The 15,386-nt window shown below is 43.5% G+C and overlaps 1 pseudogene across 1 annotated transcript; it reads left to right on the forward strand.

The window, feature by feature from the left end:
- Window positions 1-13,572: 13,572 nt before the first annotated feature.
- On the forward strand, window positions 13,573-14,284 carry LOC309975641 (regulatory factor X-associated protein-like; annotated as a pseudogene). The gene has a single exon. The product of its transcript is annotated as a regulatory factor X-associated protein-like (transcript).
- The last annotated feature ends 1,102 nt before the right edge of the window (window positions 14,285-15,386 follow it).

Genomic DNA, 15,386 nt, shown 5'->3' on the forward strand with positions numbered 1-15,386 from the left:
TACTTCCAAACCTGAACCGGTTGGATCATTCACTCCCTAGTCCTTTAACTGTTCTGAAGGGATGACGTCATGAAAACTCTTTGCACTGGTGAAAGAACTAGCCTGCTGGAGATGTAGGTACTATTTGAGTCCAATTTTCTTTCTTTTTTTAAAAATCTTTTTAAAAAATTATTTTATTTTATTTTACTTTAAAAAAATATTTATTTATTTATTTTTGGCTGTGTTGGGTCTTCGTTTCTGTGCGAGGGCTTTCTCTAGTTGCAGCAAGTGGGGGCCACTCTTCATCGCGGCGCGCGGGCCTCTCACTGTTGCGGCCTCTCTTGTTGCGGAGCACAGGCTGCAGACGCGCAGGCTCAGTAGTTGTGGCTCACGGGCCTAGTTGCTCCGCGGCATGTGGGATCTTCCCAGACCAGAGCTCGAACCCGTGTCCCTTGCATTGGCAGGCAGACTCTCAACCACTGCGCCATCAGGGAAGCCCTTGAGTCTAACTTTCAATTCTTTATTTATATCTAAAAGCAGCTGTTCCAAACTTTCTCCTTCAAACCGCATCCCCGCCCTCCTCCGTGTCAAATAGACAGCTCTTGCTGTTGACAAAGATGAGGAGGGTGGTTGGTCATGCCCCTCTCCTTGCTCTCTTCCCTTCACAGCAGTGACTGTTCTGGTTTGGTTTTCTTCCCTGGTGACTGATGTCAGCGCTTGCCTGCAAGGCCAGCTGTATCAGCCTCAATCCAATCAGGAGAGAGAGAGACCACACGGTAATTCAACCAGAGAACTACTAACTATAGCAGGGGCTGGAGTCATATATGAGGGGCAGCCACAATCCCTAGGGCTGAGATAGAGCCCCCAAGGAAGAGTCTGCAATACCCTCACCCCCTGGGTTGTGATCAGACCTTGTTGGGAGGGTTGCTGGATATCTGCCATCTTTCAAATCCTGACACATTTAATTATGCAGTATTTTAAAATTACACTTATTAATACTGCCAAGCACCTCATCTCATCAGAAAAGTCTTTAAGTAGTGGGAAGCTATCAGCTCACTATAGCAGATAGGAATTTTCCAAAATTCTAATTTTTGCTTGAAAGCTCAAATTTTTTCATTGGCAGCTAACACTGTCAGTTGTTCTTGAAGTGAGATGCTCACTTCATTCATTGTCAAGACAATGTCTGCCAATACCCATGTCAGAATGACCACTGATTTTCTGTCTGTACTTATTTCAAGTAACACTGGTGTTCCCTGAAAAATGGGGCAGTCCGGCTCACAATGGGACCAGTTGCACGAGTGGTTTTTCTTAAGACAACTGCCGTACTGCGGTATGCTGTGGAAACTGTGCCTTTAAGGGTCACGACTTAATAACAATCGTCTCTGCTCCATCAGGGACATTCTTAAGTGCAACTGGCTTTTTTTTTCTTTCCTGCTGTGAGTGAGGCCAAGGACACCACTGACTAGACTGGTGCTCAAGTGCAGCAGTTTGTTGCTTTTGCACCATCATTGCAAACATCAAGATGTGAAAAGACAAATGATGTCTTAGGAGTTTTGACCTCACAGACCCCCCCAAAAGCATCTAGAGGACCTGCAGGAGTCCACAGACTACATCTGGAGAACTGCTGTCACAGTGGAAAGAAAACGGGTTTTGAAATCCGAGTTGCGTCCTCATCTGAGCTGGGTGACAAAGGGTGAGTGTCTTCATTTGTAGAATGAGACTAACCCACCCTTAGATTTATAATGAAATGTTAAAGTAATGCTTGAAAATGTTACATTCAGAAAGTATTGGTCTAAAGACTTTAGTAAGACTCAAAAGAAGCTAATTAATCAACTCTGGCCAATTCCCTGGCGGTCCAGAGGTTACAGCTCCTTGCTCTTACTGCCAAGGGCCTGGGTTCGATCCCTGGTCAGGGAACTTAAATCCCACAAGCCGTGTGGAGTGGCCAAATAATAATAATAATAATAATAAACTCCAACTCTGGGACTTCCTTGGCGGTCCAGTGGTTAAGACTCTGTGCTTCTACTGCAGGGGGAACGGGTTCTATCCCTGGTCAGGGAACCAAGATCCTCCGTGCCACGCAGCGCGGCCCCATTAAATAAAAAAATAAAAATGAAGTAAACTCCAACTTAAACTTCAGAAAGAAAAGTCACTACTGAGTATTAGCATAGGATATTCTTTATGGTGGATTCATTTCACTTTCAAGTTATATTTAGGTATCCTGTTTTAAGATGTTCATTCTAAAGATTCACTGCCTAAATGAGAGTGGGGTTACAGTGAGCAGCTCTTTAAACAGTCCAGGCACCCCCATGGGAATGGATCAGCCAGGAGAATATCATCTCTTCCGTGTCCCAGTGGACTCAAGGGAGAAATAAAGCTCCGGTCTGAACTGTGAGTCTTTTTATTTATTTATTTATTTATTTGCGGTACGCGGGCCTCTCACTGCTGTGGTCTCTCCCGTTGCGGAGTACAGGCTCCGGACGCGCAGGCTCAGCGGCCATGGCTCACGGGCCCAGCCGCTCCGCGGCATGTGGGATCCTCCCGGACCAGGGCAGGCGGACTCTCAACCACTGCGCCACCAGGCAAGCCCTGACCTGTGAGTCTTTACTGGAATCTAAGCATACAATCTTCGGTCATTGTAGGGTCACAAAATGTTAAAGCCAGAAGCCACCTTTGGAATAATGAAGCCCAACCTCCATTTTACCCTGAAACGGCAGACTCAGCATAGGTGAAATAACAGAGATGCTTGTGGTTAGAACATGGGTGCTGGCGTCTGATGAACCAGGTACAGTTCTGCCTTACACTCTTCTTAGTAGTTTTTTCATAAGACAAGTTATCTAACCTCTCCGAGCCTCGATTTTCCTCATCACAATATCTGCCAACAGGCGTGTGGCGAGGACTGAGTGAGATAATAATGCATGTAAACATTTTAGCACAGGCCCTGGCACAGAGTAAGTGCTTGATGAGACATTAGTTATCATTTATGTTTCCATTATGTGACTTGCCCAAGGTGCTGCTCCAAATTTTTGGTAGCACTTGAACCCCCTTATTTTTAATTTATTTTCACCTGTTAGAAATAACTTGTGTCATATTTCATATCATATTTGTCATGTTTAGATTTTCTCTAATTTCCTCTTGCAGGTAGGAGGAGGTCAGTCATCTAATTCTCATCAGTGATGCTTTTTAGAATAGGAGGCTTGGAGATTTCTGTGCATCCACCCATTATCTCCAAACTGTTGTGTCTTATTCTAATGTTTGAGTGGTACAGCTTTTCTCCCAGGGTTCTAGCCACTTAGAACACATGATCTCCACTTTCAAAGTGGTTATATCAAGAAGACAACTCAGGTGGTTTTTTGTTTTGTTTTGTTTTGTTCCAGTTAACAGAAAAGTCATTCGGAGATGAACCAGTGAGAGATTATGGGAACATAAGTATAATGAAACCGCAGAAAAAATGCATTTGGGATATAAGGGGATTGGCAGTTTGCTCTGCAGGACACACAGGCTGGTAAATTTGTTAACCTTGCAGTAATGCTACCCCACGTGTTAAGTGACTGGATTGGGGCAGGGTTTGGGGAGGGTTTTACTATATGAAATGTGGCTATAAGGTAATGTCTGAATTTTTTTCTTTTAAAAAACAAACCCATCATAACAGAGTCCAAAGGCATTGGTTGTGTTGGTTACACATCTCAGCCAGCAAGTTTCCACTGAACCAGGTCGGTTTCGCTGAGATACAGCCTCAGGGTCAACGGCACAAACCACTCTCTTGGCTCCTGGGTTTCAAACACTAAGGGAGAGGGTTCAGCAGGCTAAGGCAAGACCTTGCTGCTCCGTGGGTCCGCACATCAGCAGCGGCCCCTTCCTGGGAGCTGATTAGGAATGCAGGGTCTCCGCCCACCCCAGACCTGCTGTGTCGGAAGTTGCATTAACCAAACCCCAACCAAACAGGGGACGCGTGCACAGGAAGATCTGCCAAGTACTGAGGCAGAGGAGGACACAGGCGGAACGCTGGCACTGCCCTGCCCATCAGACTACTCAAAGGGACTTCTGCTTGACTACACCTGCTCTCTGCTGTGAAGCGTTCTCTTGGGGGCTTTCATTGCAGAGGAAAAAGGGAGTGACACAGCTACTACAACTGGGGGCTGGCTTAGGGCTTTCAGAGGCTGAATGTTTTATTTGGGCCAGGACTGATACATTCAGTGAGTGCTGTGAGCAGTGCTTTGTGACCTTTCCTACACAGGAGCTCACATAGAGAAATATATTGGTAGGGTATACTGGGAGAAGAAAATGACGCTGTTAGGGGCCAGAGGTGACCACCCATGGGTTCTGGCTGGCCCAAAGCTGTGGGGATCCAAGTCTTGGCACACAGGATGCCATGAGCCCTTTGGGTACCTCACACATTTGGACACTGTTTCATGACACAGCAGTTCATTCAGGAGCAGGAAATGGACCCAGCATGGCCTGAGCGGCTCTGAGCAGCCCTACCACCATGCTGGCCCGGTCATCCTCATAGCCTAGGAGGGGCCCCAGACTGAGACCCACGGCTGGAGATGAGAAGATCGTGACAGAGAATAGAGGTGATGATGACAGCTCTGGGCCCGATATTTTTCTAAGCTTTACTTTACACTTTACATGTGTTAATTCATTTACATGAGATAGGAACTGTTAGTATTTCCGTTCTACAGAAGAGCAAACTGAGGCACAGAGGTTAAGTCCCTTGCCTGTGATCACACAGCTAGCAGATGAAGGAGCCGGGGTCCAGATCTAGGTTGTCCGCTTCAGGGTCTGTCCTCTTAACCACTAAGCTCTACCACCTCCCCAGCAGTAGAAGATTCCAGGGAAGACATAGATGTAGTATTAAGTGAAAATGCAAATTGTAGCACATAATATATTTATAGAGTATATTTCCCATTTGCATTAGAAAAGAGGTTCCTGATACAGGATATGGATAAAAATATTCTGGAAGGACTTCTGTGAAACTTAATAGTGGTCACCTCTGCACAGAGGGACTGATGGACGGGGGCTTTTCACTGTTTTAATCCTTCCTCTCTGTAAATGTATTGCCACGAGTATGCCATACCTGTATAATTTTGTAGTAGGTTTTAAAGGGATATGGTATCAGTAGGAATGTTACTTAGGAAAACATCAGAAAGCAGAACTACTGGGCAACAGGAAGGACAGAAGTTGTAGGGCTGGGGTGGGCGCGGGGAGAGAAGATGCAGAAGCAGCTTAGTGATACAGGCCCTGATGGATTTCCAGCATGGAGTAAGAAATGTACAGCAAACCTTGACCGTCAGAGATGTTTCTGTCTTTCTGAGGCTCCACAGTTACCCCAGGCGACGGGGGAAAGAATAAGGGATCTGCAATTGCCCAAAAGCATAACCCTTTGTGGGGGCGGAGAGCCTGGGGGACACCAAGGAAATGTGACCCAGGGCCTCAATCACGGTGCCTCCGCAGACATCCAGACCTGGCAGTGGCCAGTTGCCAGCAGCTGATGGGGTGTGGCCAAACGTGCAGGGTCCCACCTCCCCATCACGTGGTTAGTAGCTGAGCAAGAAGAAACAAACAAACAAAATTCCACTGTTAGGAGCTGAGCAAAAGGTTTGGAGCTAAATCTCTTAAGAATGAGCTCTTGCAAAATCATTAGGTACAAAAAGCCAAGCACAGGGCTTCCCTGGTGGCGCAGTGGTTGAGAGTCCGCCTGCCGATGCAGGGGACGTGGGTTCGTGCCCCGGTCCGGGAAGATCCCACATGCCGCGGAGCGGCTGGGTCCGTGAGCCATGGCCGCTGAGCCTGCGCATCTGGAGCCTGTGCTCCGCAACGGGAGAGGCCACAACGGTGAGAGGCCCGCGTACCGCAAACAAAACAAAACAAAAAAAACAACAAACAAAAAAACAAAAAAAAAAGCCAAGCACAATTGAATTCCAGAATGTGTTTTTGGCCTCTTAATAGATAATTAGAATGAGCTGCTCTGTGTGCAACATAAGGGTCTTGCTGCTTTTTTAAAAAAATTTCTTTACGATAATAACCAGTGAAATATTTTTATTTTTTTTTCCCCTTCCATATAAATCCAAATGTATGATGTGTCATGCATGGTCATATTGAGATTTTTAACAACAGTATAGAAATAGAAGAAATATAGGTAACATGCTCCCCCTTCCCATTTTTTAAAACAAACGCTGTCTTATAAAACCCTTGGATTTCCAAACACTTATTGCATTAAAACTGCCAGTCTGCCAACCCTCTTTGGATCTCCTTTTGGGCAACAATCTAGAGAAAGCTAGTCAAATAATCACAGTAATGACAGTGATAAAAATAGGGCTAATCTTCTATTTTGAATTCCAGATTTAATTTCTGGAAACAGCCAAGTTTGGTGGACAAAGTGGAGATACCATCTTTGTTTCCAAATGAGGTACAACTATAATATAATGTCCCTGATTTTACTGTGTGGGTTTGAAGGACAGCCACAAACACAGTTTTAAATACCTTGGTAACACTGGAGATCCAAGGACCTCAGATGAAAAACTCCAACTTTAGAGAATTTCTTTTGGCTCATTTAACTGAAGGAGTATACTAACGCTCTGATCATACCCTCAAGGTGGCTTTTGGCAGGGCGCACACCCTCAGAGGCCATGGCGATTTAAACTACTGAGGGCTCCCTGGCAGACAGGAGCTAAGAACAATAGATCAGCAGAGTTGGAGCCCTGCTTTCCAGTCACAATACTGCATCTGAGCAATGATCTGGCTCGTAGGATGGAAGAGAATGGATGTGACATTGCGCTCCAGCTGCCCTTTATCAGTTATTGAGTTCTTACTGTTTTAAGTGTTTTACATACCTTCACTCATTTGATCCTCACAGAAACCCTAAGTCAAGTTGCCTCCCTTTTATGGCTAACACACGGAGGCACCAAGAAGCCAAGTAATTTGTCCAGAAGACACACAGAATAAACGGCAGATGTGGGATTTGAAACCAGCTGAGCTCCAGAGTTGGTGTTGGGGTCTTTGACCACTGTGCTATACCAACAAGAATCTTAAGCCGCTTAAGTGTGTATTTCGGAATCTTATAATGTAGGTTGTTGGGGTTTTTTTGTTTGTTTGTTTTTGTTTGTTTTTAACAGATGTCTCATATAAAAGTCATAGGAACTTGGACAAGTCACTTAACAGCTCCGAAGAAACGGGGAGCTGAAGGAGAACGCAAACTCAGAGTTGTGAAGGTTCCTAAGAAATTGATACAAAGCTCCTGGTATATAAGAGGTATACCTGGCCATTTCCTATAGAAGAAGGGTAAACTCTAGAAAATACTGTTCACTTACTACTTTCTTTTTTTGGGCGGGGGGGCACGTTATGAGAAGATTAGTATGCTTCTAATTTAATGTAATAACATTTTGCTTAATGTCATGAACCATCATTCTTCTGTGGAAATAAAGTTGATAAAAATCAACCATCTTCCCTATTTCTAACATTAACTCCTTTTTGTTCATATCATTCAACTCATTTTAAAAATTATATATTTTTCTTCTTAAAAACAATATATACATTGTAAAAATTTAGAAAATGCATAAATGATAAAGAAGAAAAATGCCCATAATACATTTACCCACAAATAACTAAACATTTTGATGTATAACCTCTTTCTACACACAAATAAATTTAAATGAAACAGGATCAAATTGTATATACTCTTCTGCAAGTTGCTTTCTTCACTTAAAAATGTTATCATGGGGCTTCCCTGGTGGCGCAGTGGTTGAGAGTCCGCCTTCTGATGCAGGGGACACGGGTTCGTGCCCCGGTCCGGGAAGATCCCACATGCCGTGGAGCGACTGGGCCCGTGAGCCATGGCCGCTGAGCCTGCGCGTCCGGAGCCTGTGCTCCGCAACGGGAGAGGCCACAACAGTGAGAGGCCTGCGTACCGCAAAAAATAAAAAAAAAATTTAAAAATGTTATCATGATGTAAGCTATTATATATACAATGGATAAACAACAGGGTCCTACTATATAGCACAGGGAACTAATATTCAATAACCTGTGATAAACCATAATGGAAAAGAATATAAAAAAGGAATATATATATATATATGTATAACTGAATCACTTTGCTGTATAGCAGAAATTACACAACAGTAATCAACTATACTTCAAGAAAACCAAAAAAGAAAAAAGAAAAACATTAATATCTAGAAATATAAAATCAATACATGCAAATGGCTATTTAACCTACTCCCAAATGATGTTGCTATATAGTGGTTAAAAACTTCACCTAGAATATCACATCATGGCTAGAACAATAGCAACAAAAAAGAATATAAGTAAATATAACAGATGCAAAATGATGGTGTGTCTTTGGTCTTTCTCAAAAGAAAAAAAAATGAGAGGTAGGGAAACAAAGTAAAAATATGTTTTCCCCAAATGTTTCATAATTTTTAATAAAACATTTTAGCAAACTGTTTTTCTTAAAATGGAATTAAAGCTAGAATAAAAATACAATCACCTCAAAAACTAAACAAAAAAAAAGTTATCATGAAAGTATTCCCCCATGTCCTTAAATATTCGCCTGTAGCATCTTTGTGAAGGTTCGTATACTGTCACATCACATGGATGTATCAATTTACTTAAGCAGTCCTTTATTACTAAATGTTTAGATAGTTTCCGGGTTGCTGTTATTATGAAAAAAAGCCACAATGAATATCATTGGGGATAAAATGCATAGAAATACAACTCTTTTTTTTTTTTTTTTTTGTGGTACGCAGGTCTCTCACTGCTGTGGCCTCTCCCGTTGCGGAGCACAGGCTCCGGACGCGCAGGCTCAGCAGCCATGGCTCACGGGCCCAGCCGCTCTGCGGCATGCGGGAATCTTCCCGGACCGGGGCACGAACCCGTGTCCTCTGCATTGGCAGGCAGACTCCCAACCACTGCGCCACCAGGGAGGCCCCACAACTCATTTTTAAAATTAGTCTAAAGCATACTACTCAGGATGATAAACTCCTGGGCTCTAAAATGCCCATCGTGTTTGTTGTTAAGCAATTATTTGATGTTTTGAATTCGTAGAACTATTGCTTCCTCTGTGAGTCCAGTTAAAAGAATGGGCTAATGTTCTAAGTATAAATGAACTCTGTCTAGCTTTAGATGGCTTCATAACCCATGTAAACAACACATTCTCCTGGAAATTCCCTAAGTGTGTTACATTTCCTTTAGCTGGAGTTCCCTCTAGCATTTGTTTAATCCAGCATCATTTTGACTCCTAATCCATTTTTCAAAATAGACTTTCTTTCTAGAGCAGTTTTAGGGTCACAGCAAAAAACTGTACTGTGGGAGAGTTCCCATCTACCCCTGACCCCGCACATGCAACATCAGAGACCACAGTGGTACATTTGTTACAATTGATGAACCTACATAGATACATCATTATCACTCAAAGTCCATAGTTTATGCTAAGGTTCACTTTGGTGTTGTACAGTCTATGGGTTTTACTAAATGCATTTACTAAATGTATTACTAAATGACATGTACCCCCCATTATGGTATCACACGGAATAGTTTCATAACCTTAAAAATCCTCTGGAAACCACTAATCCTTTGTAGAGTCTCCCTATATTTTGCCTTATCCAAGAAGCCATATAATTGGAATCATACAGTATGTAGCCTTGGCTTCTTTCACTTAGTAATACACGTTAACTTTCCTCCGTGTCGTAACTTGATGGCTTATTTCTTTTTAGCTGAATAACATTCCATAGTCTGGATGTACCAAAGTTTATTTACCCATTCACCTACTGAAGGACATCTTGACTGCTTCCAAGTTGTGGCAATTATGCGTAAAGCTGAAATAAATATCTGTGTGTAGGCTTTTGTGTGGCTATAAATTTTCAACTCCTTTGGGTAAATGTCAATGAGCATGATTGCTGAATTGAATGGTAAGACTATGTTTAGCTCTGTAAGAAACTGCTAAACTGTTCCAAAGTACCTGTACCATGTTTGTATTCCCAGCAACAAGGAAGGAGAGCTCCTGTTGGGTGTTGTCAGGCTTCTAGATTTGGGCCATTCTAATCAATGTAGACTGGTATTTCTTTGCTTTAATTTGCATTTCCCTGGTGACATATCACGTGGAGCACCTTTTCATATGCTTATTTGACATTTGTATATCTTCTCTGGTAAAATGCTTGTTCAGGTCTTTTCCCATATTTTATTTGGGTTGTTTGTTTTCTTATTATTGAGTTTTAAGAGTTCTTTGTATACTTTGAGTAACAGTCTTTGGCCAGCTATGTGTTTTGCCAATATTTTCTCCCATTCTGTGGCTTGTCTCCTTATTCTCTTGATCTTAATCCATTTTTAGGATTAGAAGATAGAGTGGGAAAAAATTGGAATAGGAGACAGGGTGGTGCTGGATTATCCAAATGGTGGGCTAGGCCTAAGCTTAGGGCCCCAGTAGAAAGGAGCATCAAAAACATGAGAAACAGGGACTTCCCTGGTGGTCCAGTGGGTAAGACTCCATGCTCCCAACCCAGGGGACACGTCACTGGTTGGGGAACTAGATCCCACATGCATGCCACAACTAAGAGTTAACATGCCACAACTAAGAGTCCACGTGCCACAACTAAGAAGCCCACATGCCACAACTAAAAGATCCTGCATGCCGCAACGAAGATCCAATGTGCTGCAACTAAGACCCGGTGCAGCCAAAATAAATAAATATTAAAAAAACAAAAACAAAAACCATGAGAAACAAAAAGTTCTGAAAGAATCTGATGTCAAAAAAGACAGAATAGGGGACTTCCCTGGTGGTCCAGTGGTAAAGAATCCATCTTCCAATGCAGGAGACGTGGGTTCGATCCCTGGTCAGGGAACTAAGATCCCACATGCCGCAGGGCAACTAAGCCAGTGCGCCACAACTACTGAGCTCACACTTTTCAATGAGAGTACCTGTGTGTTGCAATTACAGAGCTCACGTGCCCTGGAGCCCGAGCACCGCAACTAGAGAGAGAAAACCCGCATGCCACAACTAGAGAGAAGCCTGTGGCCACAAGAAGAGCCTGTGCCACAAGAAAGGTTCCCACATGCCTCAACAAAGATCCTGCATGCTGCAACTAAGACCCTACGCAGCCAAAACAAATAAATAAAATAAATAAAGAGAAATTAGAAATGAGAAGATAAATTTTTTTTAAAAAGTAAAAAAAGACATAATAATGTCCACCTCTGGCTATAACAGAGTAATTGGCAAAAGATTCCCTCTCACTGAACAACTATAGAACTGAACGAGATATGTGATGCACCTTTTTTCAAGCAAAAGATGGTTGGTGTAGGGGTATGATACTGGAGAGATGAGAAACATGTGAAGTAAGCCTCACAATCATCGCAGATGTCTTCTGTGGTGCATGGAGGCGAATCCTAAGTGGAAGGATGGCGTGCTGAGCTGAGGGGGCAGGGAGTGGGTTACTGGGCTACTAAAGCAGCTGAAAATTGGGGGCAGGTTATTAAAGAAGAGGAAGTTGCACAGGAATTCACCATGGTCCCTGGGTGAGAGCCAGGCTGCACAGGCACAGGGTGAGGTTCTGTGAGGCCTAGCAAAGATGATCTGTTGTGGGCTGAGAGCTGAATGGTGATACTAGCGGTTGTGCTGTTCTGAGCTGTTTTGAGAGGTATTAGTGTCTGACCAAGCCAGAGTGCAGAGACTTCTATGAGCACTTTGGACTTTCAGGTGAGACTCCAGAAAAGACATAATTTAGGAGTCAGGAATATGTCTTAGTTTAAGGGCTGAGCTCTAAGATTAAAGTCCAAACTGAGGGACTTCCCTGGTGGTGCAGTGGTTAAGAATCCACCTGCCAATGCAGAGGACAGAGGTTCGAGCCCTGGTCAGGGAAGATCCCACATGCCATGGAGCAACTAAGCCCGTGTGCCACAACTAGTGAGCCCACAAGCCACAACTACTGAGCCCACGTGACACAACTACTGAAGCCCGCGCACGACAACAAAGAGTAGCCCTCATTCTACCCAACTGGAGAAAGCCTGCGTGCAGCAACGAAGACCCAATGCAGCCAAAAATAAATAAATAAATAATAATAAAAATAAATAAATCAATTTATTTTTTAAAAAACAGGTCCAAACTGAAATACACCCACTCTAATAAAGAATAAAACCAAGGCTAAAATGGCCAAAAGGATATATCTGTAATTTAACTACCTACCAGAACAAAAATCAATACCCTTTAAAGGAAGACAATGTAATCCAGACTTCTTAAAATATATCACCCACAATGGGGACTTCCCTGGTGGCGCAGTGGTTAAGAATCCGCCTGTCAATGCAAGGGACATGGGTTCGAGCCCTGGTCCGGGAAGACCCCACATGTTGGGGAGCAACTAAGCCTGTGCATCACATCTACTGAGCCTGTGTGCCACAACTAGTGAAGCCTCTGCGCCTAGAGCCCATGCTCCACAACAAGAGAAGCCACCGCAATGAGAAGGCCGCACACTGCAACGAAGAGTAGTCCCAGCTCGCCACAACTAGAGAAAGCCCGCGCACAGCAACAAAGACCCAACACAGCCAAAAATAAATAAATAAATTTATAAAAACATAAAGTAAATGTAATAATATAATACTGTTAAAAGATAAACTGAGGCACATTAAACTTTTGAAGAGTTCATTGGAGCGAACATTGATTTGAATCAGGCAGTGCCAAACTGAAACTGGTTAGAGGCACTCTACTGTCAGGAGCCAAGGGAAAGGCTTTTACAGAGCAGTCGCAGGAGCAAAGCAAGGACATTATTTAACTGGCTCTAGCTTGAGCAGTTGCATTATCTGGGAAAGTCTAGTTGGCTGTTTGTGATTGGCTGTTCTCAAGTGTTGATTTTTTACCCTTGAGGCATTTATAGAAATTGACTCTGGCTTAGGTTTTGGCTTGCTTACTTTGGGGGCCAAAGCGTTAGAGCCACCCTAGTCTAATGACTTCCTTGTTAATGACTTTCACGATAGTGTGGGGTTTATTATGTATGTCTATGTAAAATACATGACAACAATAGCAAAAGAGGCGGTAAACAAAATTTTAATGTAATAAGATTCTCATATTTTACATATTCATTCATTTAATTCATTCTAAATAGACTGTGATGAGTTAAGGATGCAAATTATAATCCCTAGAACAACCACCAGAAATGTAACTGAAAGACGGGATAGTTAGGGCGTTTGGGATTGACATGTACACAATGTTATATTTAAAATGGATAACCAACAAGAACCTACTGTATAGCACAGGGAACTCTGCTCAATATTATGTAACAACCTAAATGGGAAAATAATTTGGAAAAGAATAGATACATGTATATGTATAACTGAATCACTTTGCTGTACACCTGAAACTAACACAACATTGTTAATCAACTATATTCCAGCCCCTTTTCCTCTCGCGGGTCCCGGGTCTTGGTTTGCTAAGTGCACTTGGGACCGGCAGGTGCTGAAAGGTTGGGGTCGTGGACCCTCGCCGGGTCTCTGCAGCACGGAGGTGCGGGCTGTCGCCGAGGGCGCGGGGCCGGCGCCGCCGCCCCTGCCCCCGGCCAGGCCCTGGCTCCAGCCCCCGTCCCGGCTGCGGCCTCACAGTTTACCCTGCTGGTGATGCGCCCCTGTGGAGAGCAGGACGAGGCTGCGGCCGAAATGTGTCCTGCGGCAGGCTCCGGCCCTGGGGGGACAGCGCCAGGGCTGGCAAGCCCGTTCGGTACCTGTGCGAAGTGGCGGGGGATGGCGAGGAGGAGGCGAGGGAAGATGAGACAGACCTGCTGGACACTTTGGACCCAGGGGGGAGGCGAGAGCACGGCTAGTTTGGAGGATCTGGAGGACGAGGAGACCCACTCTGGGGGAGAGGGCGGCAGTGCGGGAACCCGAGGCCGGGGCAGAGGCAGGGGCAGCGGCGGGGGCCTCATGAGCAAGACCTGCACCTACGAGGGCTGCAGCGAGACCACGAGCCAGGTGGCCAAACAGCGCAAGCCGTGGATGTGCAAGAAACATTGCAACAAGATGTACAAGGATAAGCACAAGAAGAAGAAAAGTTACCAAGCCCTGAACTGCAGTGCGGCCGCCCAGGCTGGCAGCGCGGGAAACGTCAAACTTGAGGAAAGTGCAGATAATACACTCTCTACTGTTAAACAGAGAACAGGATCTTTTGGGGATCAACCTGCAAGACCTACTCTTTCAGAACAAGTGTTAAATCAAAAAAGACTTCTTACTAAGAAGTCCAGAAGTGGTGCAGTTTTTACAGAAACAGCAACAACTATTATATTAGCAAGTTTTGGAGCAAAGACAACAGCAGTTTCCAGGAACATCAGTGTGAGGGAATTTATCAAGAAGATCTATATGTTTTTTTATCTTACTGTAGTGGGTGGACATATTTTTATACTAAAGATAAATGGGGTAAGATTTGCCAGTAGAAGGTAAACAGTCATTTTCCTGTGACTGTATGTGTCCATTTGGGGACAATAAGTTTTGCACATTGTGCATCTAATCCTTTCAGATCACTGTGGATGTGAAGAAATCAGCTTATCTTTCCAAAGTAATATTTAATTACAATGTTTTTTTAAACAACGTGTTCCTCTTCAGTCATTGTTACTGAAGGTAATGAAGCAGTTGCTTTCTGTGGGAGTCAGGAAGTTAAATAGATTTTAATCTTGGATCTCAGTGATTCTCATTAAGGGGCAGTTGGAAACATATGGGTATGTTTTTGCTTGTCACAGCGACCTTGAAAACTGCTGGTTTTTAGTGAATAGGACAGGAATGCTAAGTGTCTGGAAGGGTCCCCCACAACTAAAAATTATGTTACACGCAATGCCAATAATCCTCCTGTTTAGAAACACTGAGAGCTATTTGTGATGATAAAATGTAGTTGGGCACCTAGAATTGGGTTCTTGTAATAACCTTTTCTTTGCCGTCAAGACTGGAGCTGTCAAAGAGGTAAGCATATTTTCTGTGTATAAGGAAAGTGATCACTGTTAAATAGCTGTGAGATTAGGATGTGCATCTCCTTTCAGAGATACGCTGGTAAAACCCGAGAGGCATTAACCAAGTACCCTGGAATGAATGCATCTCCTAAAGTTGGCTTCTCTACTTCTTGTTCCCTATTTGTGTTGATCTTATTTAAAACAGGCAGTCCTGTGTGTAGAATTTGTGAACAGTACAAATGTGTCTCATCCCACCAATGTCAGGACAAAATTACTTTTTTATACTCATTTCTTTTTCAAAAAGAGATCCTGAGTGTAAGAGTAACACTCCAGCATTTTCTCAGTGTTTTTCAAAATTGAGCTATTTTAAGATTGTGTTATTCCTAAGTAATGTTCAAAGAGTGATGGGTAATCTGGATAGATACCTTTTTCTTGTATTTTCTCCCAGGAAAACTTTTAAAAGGCAAAGCTTACCAATAAGAGTATCAAATCAAATGT

Source organism: Leucopleurus acutus, assembly GCF_964270905.1.
Source record: "Leucopleurus acutus genome assembly, chromosome: 19".
NCBI lineage: Eukaryota > Metazoa > Chordata > Mammalia > Artiodactyla > Delphinidae > Leucopleurus > Leucopleurus acutus.